The sequence below is a fragment of the Sus scrofa genome, chromosome 5 (assembly GCF_054392235.1).
Source record: "Sus scrofa isolate SSC_HxYL_T2T_F1_AM1 chromosome 5, Sscrofa_HxYL_maternal_Yorkshire_Landrace_v2.0, whole genome shotgun sequence".
In the NCBI taxonomy this organism is placed as follows: domain Eukaryota; kingdom Metazoa; phylum Chordata; class Mammalia; order Artiodactyla; family Suidae; genus Sus; species Sus scrofa.
The window spans coordinates 27,091,339-27,107,477 of NC_139387.1; the positions used below are offsets into that span (position 1 = coordinate 27,091,339).

Below are 16,139 nucleotides of genomic sequence, written 5' to 3' on the forward strand. Positions count from 1 at the left end.
GGTATTTGGGGGCCCTCTGGTGGCCAGAAGGGTTTTTAGCACAAGCGTGGAATCCCTGTTGCCCTCTCGTGGCAAGAGGCAGTACGACACTCAAGGAATCCTTTCCCCTGCCTTGCATAGGATTACAGAAATAAAGATACAGATCAGGAAGGAAGTGAGTTAACAGCTAACGTTTACTTAACACCCATAAAGGAGATAGGACTCTGAGATGAGCCAGGAGAGCGCCAGCACTGGCATGGCATCTGCGATTGCTGCCTGCTGCCCGCAGGATATTTAAGAAAATCCCAAATAAGAAAATCCAAATATACAGTTTTGTGTGCCTGGGGTGTGAATGTATGACATATTCCCAATTGTTATTTTTTGATCACACAGAATTCTGAATCACAGAATTTTAGAGCTGGAAAGATCTTAGAAATTAGACAACAAAATTTTATTGAAAAAATCTTTTCTTTTCTTTTTTATAGACGCACCTGCAGCATATGGAAGTTTCCAGGCTCGGTCAAAGCAGAGCTGAAGCTGCCAGGCACAGTCACAGCAATGCCAGATCTGAACCGGATCTATGACCTACCTGAAGCTTGTGGCAACTCAGGATCCTTACTGAGTGAGGCCAGGAATCAAACGTGCATCCTCAGAGACTCTAAGTTGGGTTCTTAACCTGCCGAAAAACAACAGGAACTCCTTTGATTGAATTTTTACTATTGGCCTCTGTACTAAGTGCTGTTAGAGAGATAAGGTGAATTAGATAAGCCCTAACCTCAAGGAGTTAAAAGTAGGGAGGTAAAGACAGATATACGAACGAGTAAGTGCCATGTAGGCTGCAGGGACAGTGGAAGAGCATGCATGAGGTAGGACAGAGATGCAGACTGGCCATCTCCACCTGGAGGGCAGAGAAGGCTTGAAAGAGAGGAGGTAGCACCTGATTTGTGTTGCAGAATAGAGAGTTTTCCAGGTGGGCTGGGTGAAGGTGGAGCTAGAAGAGGGGGGCCCAGGCAGTTGGAAAGCACAGGCAGGGAGGCAGGATGGTGCATCGGCTGTCCAGGTACTACAGGTATGGATGTAGCTGATGGTGGGAGGGATACAGTGGAGGCTCCATAAATCCTTGCTGAATGAACGCATGAGAGAAGAATGTTGCTGTTGGGAGTGGTGAGAGAGGAGGGTGAAGAGGTTATGTGGGGACAGATCACAACACCCCTAAGGAATATGGACATCATGAGGTGGTAGCTCATTGTGATTTGGTTTGCATTTCCCTGATGTTCCGTGATGTTGAGCACCTCGTCATGTCCCTGTGCATGTACTTTGGAAAAAGCGTCTTGTATTCAGCTCCTCTGCCCATTTTAAAATCAAATCAAATTGGTTTTGTTTTTGTTTTATTTTATTTGCTATTGAGTTGTATGAGTTCTTAAAATATTTGGGATATTAAGCCATTATCATATATAGCATTTGAAAGTATTTTCTTCTATTCCATAGGTTGCCTTTTTTTTTTTGTCTTTTGTCTTTTTAGGGCCTCATCTGGGACATATGGAGGTTCCCAGGCTAGGGGTCGAATCAGAGCTGTTGCTGCTGGCCTACACCACAGCTCACAGCAATGCCAGATCCTTAACCCCCTGAGCGAGGCCAGGGATCGAACCCACAACCTCAAGGTCCCTGGTCGGATTCATTTCCGCTGTGCCACGACGGGAACTCCCCATAGGTTGCCTTTTGATTTTGTTGATGGTTTCCTTTGCAGAACTACTTTAGTTTGATGTTGTTCCACTTGTTTATTTTTGCTTCTGTTGTCTTTGCTTTTGGTATCAAAAAAAAAAAAAAAAATCATTGGCGTTCCCTGGTGGCTCAGTGAGTTAAGAATCCAATGTTGTCACTGCTGTAGCTTGGGCTCCATCCCTGGCACGGAACTTCCACATGCCTTGGGCACGGCCAAAAAAAAAAAAATAAAAAATAAAAAAATAAAAAAGTAAAAATAAAATTTTAAAAAGAAGAGAAGAAAAAGAAAAGAAATGCATTCTGATTGCTTTACCAGCTCACTGGGACTCTCACCCTCTCCCAACACTCCCAGATCCTTGCAGGTGCAGGCCCCTGAGGCTGAAGCTTCCTTCCCTCGGTGGGAATCACCTTTGGAGGTGACTGAGGTGTGGGGAGGGGGATGAGGGAGAGATCAGAGCTGGGATAGAAGGATCAGGAGAAGGACGTAGGTTCTACCTGTCCCCCGAGGATAAAAGTGACGGGCTTGGGGAGAGGGTGTAGGAGAATGGATGTTTTATCTTTCAGACCTTGAAATAAATAGTTCCACATCAAAACAACCATGAGAGAATGTGATGTGCCCTTTGCCACCCTGGCGAGCTCCCGAAATGGAAGAGGCCACCATTTCGTCTGTTGTGTCAGGGAGATGGTTTAATGAAAGGGACAGTGGAAAACTTTGAGTTTTGAAAACAAAATGGTCTATCAGCGACAAAACAGTTTTAATATTTTAGGTGTGTGTGTGTATGTGTGTATACACACTTGAGAGAGAGGGAGAGAAGAGAGAGAGGAAAGGGTTTTTAGGCAAGCCAGGCTTCAAGCTCTGAACAATTTTTTTTGTTTGTAACTTTTTAGATTGGCTGCTTAATTTCGTTTTAAACTAAATATTTAAAAGACCATCTAGGAGTTCCTGTTGTGGTGTAGTAGAAATGAATCCGATTAGAACCATGAGGTTATGTGTTCGATCCCTGGCCTCACTCAGTGGGTTAAGGATCTGGCCTTGGTGTGAGCTGTGGTGTAGATTGCAGATGCGGCTTGGATCCTGCGTTGCTGTGGCTGTGGTGTAGGCCAGCAACTGTAGCTCTGATTCAACCCCTACCCTGGGAACCTCCATATGCCATAAAAAAAGCAGAAAAAAAAATATAAAAGACCATCTATACTGATGAAGGCAATTATTACCAAGGCCCATATTGATTCTTTCCTCCTTTTTTTTTTTTTTTTGGCTGACCCACGACATTTGGAGTTCCCCAGCCAGGGATCAGCTCCAAGCCACATTTTCAATCTATGCTGCACCTGTAGTAATGCAAGATTCTTTAACCCACTGTGCCAGGCTGGACAACAGAGATTGAACCTGCATCCTGCCACTGCAGACATGCCATTGATCCTGTTGCAACACAGCAGGAACTTCTCACAGGGATTACTTCTAAAAATCAAGGATGCTATGAGGAAATGTCTAGGGCAAATCTCCTTTGCAAAGGAGACCGTTGAAGGTGGTACCTGTTTCCCTCTGTCATGCAGCCTCCTGCCCCAGATCTCTGTAAGCGTAACAACAGGCAGACCTACGACGTTTCCAAGAGCTGTGAGCTGAGCTGAGGCCAATGTTCTGGCGTAAAACATGAGTCTCCGAGAAGGGAGAGGGATGAATGACATTCCCCAAGGTACAGCCAAGGGTGGGTTGATTGCTGATGGGTAGAAGGAAACAAAGAGAATGTGGGTGAGCAGAAGTTGTTTCACAAGCGATGGACACACTTTAATGGCACTTTACATTTAGTGATACCTGTTCTATGCGATTTAAACAATTTTGCATCTATTTTTTTTTTCTGTAAGATTTTTAGGGAAGGGTCATTGCTTATTGTCTTTGACAATTTTTTTTTTTTTTGGCTACACCTCGGCATGCAGATGTTCCCTGTCCAGGGATTGAGGGCACCCCAGAGCAGTGACAAGGCTGGATCCTTAACTGATGGGCCACCAGGGACCTCCAGTCATTAGCAATTTAGAGCGACTTATTTTATGAGATCCCTTCTGGACAGTAAATGTGGACTTTTATTTACTTTTTTTTTTTTTTGAAAGAAGAAAAGTTGGAGTGGGAGGTCACAGCCTGGTCTGAGGAGCAAGAGGAGTGGGGAGCTGTTGGGGCCCAAGTGCATTGGATCTTTCATTGGGGGTGAGGGCTTGGGTGGTACTTTGCTAATTAGCAACTAAAAGAAGACTATGGAAGCTGTTGAGGACAAACATTGCCACCCACAATATTTGCTAAGGGGGCAGGTCACCAGCCTCACTTTCTCAGTGCTTGGAACGGAGCAAGCAGCACAAATGTGGCTAGAAAGGTGTGGGAGGTAGAACGATGGTCCCCTAATGCCTAGCATCTGTGAATATGTTAAATTATATGGTGAAAGAGACTTGGCAGGAGGAATTAAGATTATGAAGCTTAAAATAGGGAGATTATCCTGGATCATCCGAGTGGGGCAACTGTAATCACATTGTAATCACATGAGCCTTTAAAATTGGAAGAGAAAGCCAGGAAAATGAGTCAGAGAAATGAGACCGAAGAAGAGGCAGGAGAGGCTCGAAGCTTGAGAAGGTCACAGACCTTGGCTTTGAAGGTGGAAGAAGAGGGCCATGTCCAAGAGGGCAGGCTCTGGAAGGTGGGAACAGCAGTCAGATGACAGCCAGCAAGGAAATGGGGGCCTCAGTCCTACAACCACAAGGAACTAATTCTGCCAACAACCTGCATGAGCAAGCAAAGGGGTTTTCCCCTAGAGCTTCCAGAAGGGAATGCCGCCCTGCCACCACCTTGGTTTTAGCCGGGAGAGATGATATCAGACTTCCAACCTGCAGTACTGTATGTAGCATAGTAACTTAGTTTTAAGTTTCTACATTTATGGTGATTTGATACTTAAGCAATAGAAAAACAATACTGCATGCCAAGCATGACTTAATTGTTTTTTTTTTCTTTCTTTTTCTTTTTAGGATCGATCCTATGGCATATGGAAATTCCCAGGCTAGGGGTTGAATTGGAGCTACAGCTGCCAGCCTATGCCACAGCCACTGCAACACAGGATCTGAGCTGCATCTGTAACCTACACCTCAGCTCACAGCAATGCTGGCTCCTTAACTCACTGAATGAGGCCAGGGATCAAACCTGTGTCCTCATAGATACCGCTGAGCCATGATGGGAACTCCACGACTTAATATCTTATTGCAGTGGTCCTTCACTTTTTGAGGGTCATGGACCCTTTGAGAAGGTGATGAAGGCTACATGTCTTCTATCTAGAAGAATTCATATGCATATAAAACTGAATACAATTTCAAGAGGTTCATGAACCCACAAAGCACATCTCATGGACCAGGTTACAAACCTTCGCAGGAGGTCATGTCCAGAGGAGACAAGCTGGGTAGGAGGAGACTTCCTAGTGATAACTTGTTATCTCCCGTTGAAGGCTGTCATCGTACCCAGGACGGCATGTAGCTGGGTTGCATGGAATTAATTCAGTTTCAATGAAATGAATTTCCTAGATACTGAAGCTAGAAGGCAAACCATCTCAGCCTGATCTTTTGCTGATGAGCTCCCTGGAATGGGGCCCCATCGTTGAGAATGACAGTCAGTGTTCATCAGACACCACTGAAATCTAATGATTTGAGGATCATCCAAAGGTTTAGAGAATAACAAAGCATTGACATCAAAATTTTGAGGCATAAATATTATTTAATAACTCATATATGCACTTATATGAAAAGAGCCTCAGAGGCCTCTGATTACTTAGAGGAATGATGGTCACTTGCTGCTCTTTGATTGTTTTTTTGGGCCCCACCCGTGGCATGTGGAAGTTCCTGGGCCAGGGATCAAACCCTCACCACAGCAGCCACTTGAGCTGCTGTAGTGACAGTGCAGGATCCTTAACCCGCTGTGCCACAAGGGAACTCCGCTTGCTGCTCCCTCGGATCATATACACAGTGGTACCGCTGGCAAGACTGTGTGAAGGAAGGGAAAACAAGAAAAATCGAAAGATTATTTTTTCAACAGATTTTAATTCAATCTGCTTCATCTAAAGAAGTCTTCTTTGACCTTCTTTTCACATCATGGTCCTTTAACACACATCTATTTATTTTAATTTTTGCCATTAAAAATAAAATATTAGGAGTTACCACTGTGGTACAGTGGGTTAAGACCTTGACTGCTGTGGCGCAGTGGGTTAAAGATCTGGTATTGCTGCAGCCGTGGCTTGGATTTCATCCCTGGCCCAGGAACAGATCCCATAGGCTGTGGATGTGGCCATTAAAAAAAAATAGAATCTTGATATTGGAAAAGACCTGCAAAATAATTTCTTTTTAAAGTAAGGAAGCATAGATTAGAAGACGGAAAAAATATAAAGTATAAAGCTAGCTTTCTGGCCTTCCTTCCATGGTGTTTTTCTGTCAGAGGCTGAAGTTCCTTCTCTCCTTCTTCTGTTACCACTACCAGTTATTATTTATTGAGCTACTCTTGTGTCAGATACCAAAACCATCGTTATGAATCCTATGGGAACTCTACAAAGTAGATCTTACCATCCCCATTTATAGATGACAAAACAGAGACCTAGAGGGACTATTATTTATTTATTTATTTTTGTCTTTTTAGGGCTGCACCCACAGCATATGGAGATTCCCAGGCTAGGGGTCTAGTCAGAGCTGTAGCTGAGGGCCTATACCACAGCCACAGCAATGCCAGAACCGAGCCACGTCTGTGACCTACACCACAGTTCACGGCAACGCTGGATCCTTAACCCTCCAAGCGAGGCCAGGGATCGAACCTACAACCTCATGGTCCCTAGTCGGATAGGTTAACCACTGCACCACAACAGGAACTTCTAGAGGGACTATTACAATGTATCAAGGTCATAAAGCTTATTAATGCAGAGCCAAGAGTCAAACCTAACCTTTTTCAGTCCAGAGCCTGTGCTATTTCCAATATGCTGCACAGCCTTTGCAAGCTGAGGAAAGGGAGGACCCACAGTGGTCTTGGCAAAGTGCAAGCGGATGATTGGTGAGGCGGCCAAGGGATGGAGGAGTGAAGGGTAAGAAAGAAAGCGAAGGAAAGACAGAAGAGAGGAGGAGTTCCCGTTGTGGCGCAGTGGAAACGAATCCAACTAGGAACCATGAGGTTGTGGGTTCGATCCTTGGCCTTGCTCAGTGGGTGAAGGATCTGACATTGCTGTGAGAAGTGGTGCAGGTTGCAGACATGGCTTGGATCCTGTATTGCTGTGGCTGTGGCGTAGGCCGGCAGCAGTAGCTCTGATTCAACCCTAGCCTGGGAACCTCTATATGCTGCGGGTGCGGCCCCAAAAAGCCAGACCAAAAAAAAAAAAAAAAAAAATAGGACAGAAGAGATGAGCATATGTGGGGAACAGTGGTCAGGTGATGGGCTGGGGTGAACAGAATGTTTTCTTCCACCATCCATAGGTCATGGCTTGGAGGCACTTCCTTGACAGCCAGCCAGGCGAGTGGGCTTTGAGGAGGTGGAAGAGGAAGGCATTGAATTGTTTACCTCCTTCAAAGAGGAGCTATGTCTTGTGGCTGGTTCCACAGTCTTTGCCCATTGACAGATGTGCTTTTTCTTGCCTGGGGTTCTGAGGATGCTAAGAACAAAGTGAGGGTTAAAGCCTTGTGCCTTCTTTTTTTTTTTTTTTGTCTTGTTGTTGTTGTTGTTGTTGCTATTTCTTGGGCCGCTCCCGCGGCATATGGAGGTTCCCAGGCTAGGGGTTGAATCGGAGCTGTAGCCACCGGCCTACGCCAGAGCCACAGCAACGCGGAATCCGAGCCGCGTCTGCAACCTACACCACAGCTCACGGCAACGCCGGATCGTTAACCCACTGAGCAAGGGCAGGGACCGAACCCGCAACCTCATGGTTCCTAGTCGGATTCGTTAACCACTGCGCCACAACGGGAACTCCCCTTGTGCCTTCTATTCCCTCTACTCATTCAATATCCCTGAGCTTCTTGGGACTGGCAGTGTGCATGGAGTCAGACCCAGGGAATAGCTGTTCTCTGCTGTCTCCTCCTTGCGTGTATCTCTTGGTGACATTTCATTTCATACCCACAGGTTTAGCATATCTTTGTTTCCTTGTGCCAAAGTTTCCAAAAGTGGAAACATTTTTTTTTTAAAACAGGATGAAAATACATGAATGAAACTATGATACACTTTGTAGGGAAGATAAACATAGCACCCCTTCTTTGAGACAAAGATAATAACAGGGCTGTGTGGGTATAAACTTGAGTGGTTATTCTCAGGGCATGTCTCTGCTGTAGCTGGCTGTGGGGTGACAGCCAGCCTGACGACACGTTTTGGACATGCACCATGCCTTTTTCCAGGTTCTGAACCACATGATTCAAAGCACAGCTGCAAAAAACAAAGAAACAAACAAAAACCCACCAAAAACAAACAAAAACCAGGAGTTCCCATCGTGGTGCAGTGGAAATGAATCCAACTAGGAATCACGAGGTTGTGGGTTCGATCCCTGGCCTTGCTTAGTGGATTAAGGATCCGGTGTTGCTGTGAGCTGTGGTGTAGGTTGCAGACGCGGCTCGGATCCCGCGTTGCTGTGGCGCTGGCGTAGGCTGGCAGCTGTAGCTCTGATTCCACCCCTAGCCTGGGAACTTCCCTATGCTGTGGGTGCGGCCCTAAAAAGACAAAAGACAAAACAAACAAACAAACAAACAAAAAACAAACCTCCCCAAACCCAACAGAAAATCCATGTGGTTCCCAAACCATGTACGGAAAACTGTGAGTGCAAGGGGTGCTTATAGTTCTTGGGCTTCCACATAAAATTCTTTTGGGAAAAGAAGCATTTTAGGATATAAAGACAGACATGAATTATGGCTATGGTAGTTGCATTTTAAACATTTTAATTAAAAAATCATCACTAATTATTTTCATTTTTAATTTTCTTCCAGTTTTATTGAGAGAGAATTGCCACACGGCACTGTGTTTGTTTAAGGCATAATGATTTGCCTTACATACAACAGGAAATGATGATCACAAGAGTGACCATCCATCATCTCATATAGATACGAAATGAAAGAAATAGAAAAAAACACTTTTTTTGGTCATGAGAACTGTTAGGACTTATTATCTTAACAATTTTCATGTACAACAGTGTTAAATATAGTTACCATATCGTATATTTACATACCTAGTTCTTATTTATTTTTTTGCTATTTTAGGGCCGCACCCATGGCATATGGAGGTTCCCAGGCTAAGGGTCCAATTGGAGCTACCACTGCCGGCCTCCACTGCAGCCACAGCAACAAGGGATCAGAGCTGTGTCTGCGAGCTACGCTACAGCTCCTGGCAATGCCGGATCCTCAGCCCACTGAGCGAGGCCAGGGATTGAACCCACATCCTCATGGATCGTAGTCGGGTTCGTTAACCGCTGATCCACGCAGTTAACTCCCCCTAGTTTATTTATCTTATAACTGGAAGTTTGTAGTGCATTTTGACTGCCTTCATCCAATTTCCCCTTCCTTCTCATATGTCTCTGGTAACCACAAATATGATCTATTTTTCTATAAGTTTGTTTGTATGTGTTTGAAGTCTGTTTGACACACCAGTAGGTCATTCCCTCTGATACAACACAGTGATTTTGTTCTATACATTTCAAAATGATCACTGCAGTAAGCCTGGTTATGATATGGTAAGTCACCACACAAAGATAATTCTCAGTTAATGACTATGTTCCCACACACGCTACATTTCATACTTGTGACTCATTCATTTTGCAACTGTAAGTTTGTATCTCTTAATCTCCCTCACCTATTTCTTTCTTCCCTCCACCCTGTTCTCTGGTATCTATCATCTGTTTGTTCCCTGTACCTACAACTGTTTCTGTTTTGTTATGTTTGTTCATTTGTTTTGTTTTTTTAGATTGCATATAAATGAAATCATACAGTATTTGTCTGCAGAAGAGAATTTGGCAGTATCTAAGAAAACTACATATGAGTTTACCCTTTGATCCATTTCTGCAGGAATTTATCCTGAAGAAATATCTCCAATGATATAAAACTACACATGCATAAGATTATATATTGCTGTGTTTTTGTAATTGCAAAACGTTGGCGCTAACCTAAATATGAATACTGTAGGAGACAGATTGGATATACATAGCAGAGAACTATACCCATAATAGAATATCAGGCAGCTTTTGTAGAGTGGTTTCAGTGAAAATCAAGATTTACTCTTCAGGGAGTTCTTGTCGTGGCTCCGCAGTAATGAACCCAACTAGTACCCATGAGAATGAGATTCGATCCCTGGCCTCACTCGGTGGGTTAAAGGATCCAGCCTTGCTGTGAATCGTGGTGTAGGTTGCAGATGTGGCTTGGGTTCCAAGTTTCTGTGGCTGTGGTGTAGGCTGACAGCTACAGTTCTGACTTGACCCCTAGCCTGGGAACTTCCATATGCTGAGGGTGTGGCCCTAAAAAAAAAAAAAGAAAAAAAAGAAAAAGAAAAAAAATTTACTCTTTAGTGAGAAAAAGCAAAGAGCAAAAGAGAATAAATAGTATGCTATGTTTGGAGTAAGAAATAAGGGGCAACAATATACAGGTATCTGCTCATTTTTTACAAAAACATATATTGGAAGAATAAACCAGAAACGGATGAAATTTACCTAGTGGTGGAGGGTGGAAAGGGAATGCGAGGGATACAAGAGAGAATGACGCTTCTCAGGTAAGTATTTGCATGTTTTTGTTTTTGTTTTTTAAGCGCCACACCTGCCACATATGGAGGTTCCCAGGCTAGGGGTCAGATCTGAGCAGCAGCTGATGGCCTAAGCCATAGCCACAGCAACGCTGGATCTGTGCCGTGTCTGCAAACCACACCACAGCTCACGACAATGCAGGATCCTTAACCCACTGAGTGAGGCCAGGGATCAAACCTGAGTCCTCTTGGATACTTGTCGGGTTCGCTAACTGCTGAGCCATATTGGGAACTCCCCCCCCTCCCTTTTTTTTTTTTTTTTTTTTTTGTAAATTTTGACTTTAGAAGCATGATTTTTTTTGTTTTTGTTTTTTGTTATAGGGGTAGCTAGACAGGTGAAATGCAGTATAATGCACCTATTATGCTGTTTTGGCTAAAGGTGACAGGGTCTGTCTCTTTCTCTAAGGAAGTGGGATTCCAAGGTACTTAAATTTTCCAAACCGCTTTAATCAGACTCACTTGGCTACAAGAAATAGACTCTTTGAGCTAAAGGTAGTAATTGCAACAGGGGGGAAAATTTCCTGGTATGCCACAAATAGGACACATACTGGGATTAGGCCTCAGACTGTAGTCTCTCTGACTGTAGCTAAAGAATGGGTCTAGATTTAAGCTGAACTGTGTGGACCTTCGCTCCGTTCTTGACATTAATGTGATTGAGTGACATCTTGTACCTTTTTGTGTTCAACTGGCCAGCCTAGGGATTGGCTACTCAAGTCAGACATGTCCTTTTAGCTCTTGGCTAAAAGTAACAGAAAATCGCAAAGTTGTTTCAACTTTGTCTTATATAACAAAAATATGGAGATAGGGCATGTCCCCAATGACCTCATCAAGGACCCAGGATCTGTCCCTCTTTCACTTTTGTCATTCTCAGCATGTTGGCTTTTCCTTTCAAGTTGGCTTCCTTCATGATTCCAAGTTGTCATGTGTCACAGCTTCCAGGGTTGGCAACACTAGGATACAGGAAATGAACGGTACCTATCATGTGTTGTGTTTTTTTTTGGGGGGGGGGCCGCCCCTGTGGCATATGGTAGTTCCCAGGCTAGGGGTCAAATTGGAGCTACAGCTGCCAGCCTACACCACAGCCACAGCAATGTCAGATACAAGCTGCATCTGCCACCTACACCACAGCTCACGGCAATGCCGGATCCTTAACCCACTGAGCGAGGCCAGGTATGGAACTTGAAACCTTGTGGTTCCTAGTCAGATTCGTTTCCACTGCGGCACGACGGGAACTCCCCACGTGTTCTTTTTTAAGAGTAACTTTCCCAGAAGGCCTCTAGCAGATATCCCCTTGGCATCTCATTGGCAGAGTTGACAAGGGAAACGGCAAGATGATCATGATTAACTTACACTAATCAAGGTTAATACCCTTAGGGTGAGGAGGAAGTGTCCCCATTTGGATACAGATACCTAAGCAAATAAAACAAATACCTCGGACAAATAAAAATTTCCATTAGAATGGAAGTAGGGAGAATGTGGACTGATATTATTAGTGTCACAACCCCTGGCCCAATCAGTGGTGGTGATGGTAGGTATCTATAAGGTGCAGTAAATGGTCCTTTAGGGAAAGAAAATCTGTATACAAAATAAGTTCCATTGGGAGTTCTCTGACGGCTCAGTGGGTTAAGGATCTGATGTTGTCACTGCTGTGGCTCAGGCAGCTGCTATGGCACAAGTTCAATCCCTGGCCTGGGAATTTCCACATGCTGCATGTGTGGCCACAAAAAAACAAACAAACAGTGCTTACGTTGGCAGTACATATACTAAAACTGGAAGAATACAGAGAAGATTAGCATGGCCTCTGGGCAAAGATTACACATAAATTTGTGAAGTGTTTCATGTTTTTACTGAATCACTTTGTAGTACAGCAGAATTTCCCCCCCCCCCCCCATTTTTGGTGGCCCTGCAGCATATGGAGTTCCTGGGCCAGGGATCAGATCTGAGCTTTAGGTGCAACTTATGCTGCAGCTGCAGCAACACAGAATCCTTTAACCCACTGTGCCAGGCTAGGGATTGAATCTGCGTCCTGGTGCTACAGAGATGCCTCCAATCCTGTTGCACCAGAGCAGAGCAGGAACTTCTGAATAGCAGAAATTTTCATAATATTGTTAAATAAATTATAATAAAAATAAAAGGAAAGAAAACAAAAAAACCCTCCAAAACAAAAACTAAACAAAAAACCCCCACCAACAAGCAAAAAAACTCAAGTTCCCTTAGAAGAAGATGTGAGCTGGCAGGCAATTATTGGCATCTCTCATCTGTTAGCTAGCAATGAAGGTAATTATCTGATGGGTACATTTCAAAAATTTATTCCAAAATAAATAAGAACTTTTTGTTCAATTATACAAATATGTAATCCTTGTGAAAAATTTAAACCATAAACTAAGGAAGTAACTGCAGTTTTAAAGAGGAATGAAGAGTATGTTTATTTACTATAATGGAGTGAGCTTCAGATCTACTGCTAAGCTAAAAAAGCAAGGAGGAATTTGAAATTAAAACAATTCCCGGAGTTCCCGTAGTGGCGCAGTGGTTAACGAATCCGACTAGGAACCATGAGGTTGCGGGTTTGGTCCCTGTCCTTGCTCAGTGGGTTAACGATCCGGCGTTGCCGTGAGCTGTGGTGTAGGTTGCAGACGCGGCTCGGATCCCGGGTTGCTGTGGCTCTGGCGTAGGCCAGTGGCTACAGCTCCGATTGGACCCCTAGCCTGGGAACCTCCATATGCCGCGGGAGCGGCCCAAGAAATAGCAACAACAACAAAAAGACAAAAACAAAACAAAACAAAACAAAAAAACAATTCCCTTTACAATAGCATCAAAAAAAATAAAATAGGAATAAATATAACAGGAAAATGTAAAACGTGTACTCTGAAAACTACAAAATATTTAAACAGAATTAAAGAAGACATAAATAAATGGGAAGACATCCAATATTCATGGATTGGAAGACTTAATATCGCCGAGATGGTTGGCAATACTCCCCAAATTGACTTACAGATTTAATGCATTCCCTTTGAGAATTCCAGTTGGCTTTTTTTCAGATATTTTCAATTTATATGGAAACGCAAGGAATCAAGAATAACTACAAAAAGCCTTGAAAAAGGAGAATACAGTTGGAGAACTCACACTTCCTGAGTTCAAACTTACTAGAAAGTTATAGTAATCAAGACAGTGTGGCACTGGCATGAGGGCAGATATAGATCAATGGAATAATAAACTTGAGAGTCCGGGAGTTCTCGTTGTGGCTCAGCAGGTTAAGAACCCGACTAGTATTAATAAGGATGTGGGCTTGATCCCTGGCCTCACTCAGCAGATTAAGGATCCTGTGTTGCTACGGCATAGGTTGCAGATTCGACTCAGATCTGATGTTGTTTGTTGTTGGACCCCTGGCCTGGAACAGAAGAGTCTTTAACAAGTGGTGCCAGAACAATCAAATGTTCATATCCCAAAGAATGAAGTTAGGTCCCTACCTATCTCATGCCATACACAAAAGTTAATTCATAACTGTGAATCATAGATCTAAATATAATAACTAAAACTATAAAACTCATAGAATAGGGAGTTTCCATTGTGGCTCAGAGGGTTAAGAACCCAACTAGTATCCATGGGGATGTGGGTGTGATCCTTGCTCAGTGGGTTAAGGATCCACAAGCAGCAAGCTGTGGCATAGGTCCTGGATGCAGCTTGGATCTGGTGTTGCTGTGGCTGTGGTGTAGGCTGATATGACCCCTAGCTGGGAACTTCCATATACCGTGGGTGTGGGCCTTAAAAAGAAAAGAAGAGAAGAAAACTCTTAGAATTAAAACACCAGAGTAAATCTTTGTGACCTTGAATTAGGCAAAGCCTCCTTAGACATACTGCCAAAAGCACAGCAACAAAGAACAAGTTGATAAATTAGACTTTATCAAAACAATAAAAACAGACTTCTGTGTTTCAAAGGATGCCATCAAGAAAATGAAAAGACAAGAGAGAGAATATTTGCAAATTACATGTTGATAAGGGACTTGTATCCAGAATATATAAAGAACTCATATAATGGCAACAGAAAGACAAATAAACCAATTGGTAATTTGGTGAAGGATTTCAACAGACATTTCTCCAAAGAGGATGTATAATGGCCAATAAGCCCATAAAAACTTACTCTACAACATTAGTAATTAGGAAATGCAAATCAAAACCTTAACTAGATAACACTTCACTTTCACTGGGATAGTTACAATAAAAAAGACTGGTAACAGCGAGTGGTGGCAAAAATGTGGAGAAACGAATTCACATTGCTGATAGGAATGTAAAGTGGCACAGCTGCCTTGGAAAACAGTTCCTCTAAATGTTGAACATGGAGTTACCATATGACCCGGCACTTCTACTCAAGAGGAATGAAAACCAAGTCTATGCTATACAATAACTTGGACACAAATGTCCAGAGCCGCTTTATTCGCAGGAGGCAAAGAGTAGAAAGAACCCAAATGGCTATTGGTTGATGAATGGATATCCAACATGTGGTATATCCATATAATGGAACATATTCAGTAATAAAAATGAAGATGGATACACATACAATACGGATGAACCTTGAAAACACAGTAAATTAAAAAAGGCAGCCACAAAGGACCACATACTCTATGATTCCATTTACATGAAATATTCAGAATAGGCAACTCTATAGAGACAGCAAGTTGATTAGTAGTTGCCTAGGGGTAGGGAAGATTCTGGGATTGAGAGGGAGTCACTAAGGCAGGCAGGGTGTCTTTGGGGGATAATTAAAATGTGGTAATGGTTCTAAAATTGTGGTAATGGTTGCGTAATTTGTGAATATACTAAAAACCACTGAATTGTACATTTTAAATGAATGAATTGACTGCATAGTAGCATACCATTTATTTTAAAAGGGAGAACAGAATTGCCTATCTAAAAATAGAAAGATAAACAATAAAATGAATGGTTATTTATATGGCAAGGGAGGGATAAGGACAGACAGGACGGGTAGAAGACAGATTTTTCTCTGATAGCCTTTGTCTTGGAGAGTTGATTTTAGAACCATGTAAATATCTCATACAGTTATAAAACAACCTAAATTAATAAAATATAATCCCTAAAAATTGAAAGCAAGAATAAAAAAATTAACCTAAGTATTGAGTTGGTGGCATAATCACATGAGGAATCTTTCCAAGTGACTTTTTTTTTCTTTTTTTTTTTGGTCTGTTTAGGGCCCCACCTGCGACATATAGAGGTTCCCAGACTAGGGGTGGAATTGGAGCTGCAGCTACACCTACACCACAGCCTCAGCAAGGTGGGATCCATGCCGTATCTGCCACCTACACCGCAGCTCATGGCAATGTCGGATCCTTAACCCACTGAGGGAGACCAGGGATCGAACCCGAGTCCTTATGGATCCTAGTCAGGTCTGTTACCACTGAGCCACAACAGAAGCATCCTCAAGTGACTTTAAAACATAGTAATTGACTACACATCACTTTAGAATATAACCTAATAACAAAAGGAGTTACAAAAAACCCACCCCCCTCAACAAACAACAGCAGTTTTCAGTAATCATATTGTGGTAATGCCAAGATGGTTGTTTTGTGACTTGTTTATACATGGTGGGATAAAGCAAACGATGGTGAATTTTAGGCATGGGTAAAAGGAGATACAGATATGAGACTGATGTGGGCAGTCCTGA

At 43.0% G+C, this 16,139-nt stretch overlaps 1 long non-coding RNA gene and 1 other non-coding gene across 2 annotated transcripts; one reads left to right on the forward strand and one right to left on the reverse strand.

Moving 5' to 3' along the window:
• Positions 1–561: 561 nt before the first annotated feature.
• Positions 562–7,087, reverse strand: LOC146403292 (uncharacterized). Its single transcript, XR_014803437.1, has 3 exons — positions 7,030–7,087; positions 2,843–6,261; positions 562–1,456 (listed from the first exon to the last, which is right to left on the reverse strand). It is a non-coding gene; the product is annotated as an uncharacterized LOC146403292 (long non-coding RNA).
• Positions 7,088–12,201: 5,114 nt separating this feature from the next.
• Positions 12,202–12,308, forward strand: LOC146403293 (U6 spliceosomal RNA). Its single transcript, XR_014804699.1, has one exon. It is a non-coding gene; the product is annotated as a U6 spliceosomal RNA (small nuclear RNA).
• Positions 12,309–16,139: the final 3,831 nt, after the last annotated feature.